Genomic DNA, 1,583 nt, shown 5'->3' with positions numbered 1-1,583 from the left:
TGAGGCAGTTATTGGGGTGTCACCGGCTGCTGCAGGGCAGCAAGGCGCAGAGCAGAGGGGTGACACAAAGCTGCGGGGGGACAGAACAAACACAGGCACAGCTGCGAGTGCAGCTGGAGGAGCTGGGGAGCCCCGGGGCTGGCTCCAGGGCTGTGGAGCTGCAGCGGGGTCTGAAGAAACCCTGGCTTGGTCCTGCGTGGCCGTGGGTGGCTGGATGAGGCGAGGGCTGAGCTCTGGGGACCTCCTGGCAACGCTGTCTGCACCTACGGCTTCGTTTCTGGAAGGGGAAGAGAAGTGCTGAGGGGCTGGGGAGATGTCAGAGCCCAGCACCAGGGCTGGAGATCCACCTCTGCCTCCCCAAGCACCAATGACAAGTGATGGAGCTGTCCCCAGGGACCCCAGCCCTCACCCTGGGGTGTTCCTGTCCCAGGACACCCCACCCCAGGCCAGCCCCCACCCCAGGAAACACCAATACAGACCCCACTAAACCCAGCCTGACCCACGTGAGGGGCGAACGGGGCTTTGCTTTGCCAGGGTGCATCTGATGCCCATCCTGGGTGATGGTCTGCCACCTCCTCGCCCTGCACAAGGGCAGGGAGGGACCCTGTCCTGGGAGATGGTCTGGCATGCACCTCCCGTGCCAGACCAGTCCCACTGTGCTCCTGGGGCAGGACCACATGGCCGTGGTGCACTGTGGGTCCGGCCCGGCGTGCCCAGCCCACAGCCAGGGCAGGGAGAACCCACGTGGTGCCCAATGTGGGGACAAGCCTGGCACATGGGGGGACCCAGCGCATCGCCCGGGATCCACAACTCACCGTCGAGGACGTGAAACTCATCTGCGGAGTCACAAAACCCTGCAAGAAAGAGAGGCTGGGGCAGTCATTCTGCTGGGGCACCCGGGACCCCCCGGCCCTGCACCCCAGGGACACCGCGGGGCACAGCCCAGTCCTTGCACCTTGCATTGTTGTCCCTGCAGTGGCAGCAGCATGGGGACAGACCCCACACGTGGCCCTACTGTGGGTGACACGGGGCCACAGGCGGCTCAAACCCATGTGTATGTGCCTCCCCCTCCCCATGACGGACGGGACAGACCCCAGCCCCAACTGCCAAGCCCCTCCTGGGCACAGCCCTCGCCACGGGCGCCCCCTGCTCCCAGGGGACCGTGTGCCACCCACCGTATGTGGGGAAGTAGTAGGTCGTGTCTTCGCTCAGGCCCACAGCCGAGACGCGCTGCTCAAACTTGTCCACGACAGCATCGCTGACCCGGACGCTCCGTCCTGCGCAGGGAGGGAGATGCTGTCAGCGGCCTCGAGCTCTGCCCCCAAGCCCCCCCGTCTCCCCCACAGTAAAGCTCAGGGCCAAGGGGTCTTTCAGCTCAGAGAAGCTGGTTAACGCCTCCCCCCTCGCCCCCACAGCATTTGGGGACAAAACTCTCCATCTGGAGACCAGGACCCTCAGGGAGACCCCATCTCTGCCTCTGGGTCCTCCGGGGCTCCGGTGGGCATCCCCTGAGCCCAGCAGGGGTTTCCCACCCCTCTGCCACCCCTGCCCCTCATTTCCCACAAGCCCCCGAGCACCGACCC

Source organism: Pygoscelis adeliae, unplaced genomic scaffold (assembly GCF_000699105.1).
Source record: "Pygoscelis adeliae isolate BGI_AS28 unplaced genomic scaffold, ASM69910v1 Scaffold397, whole genome shotgun sequence".
Lineage (NCBI taxonomy): Eukaryota > Metazoa > Chordata > Aves > Sphenisciformes > Spheniscidae > Pygoscelis > Pygoscelis adeliae.
Note: the sequence above shows the minus strand (reverse complement) of the source record.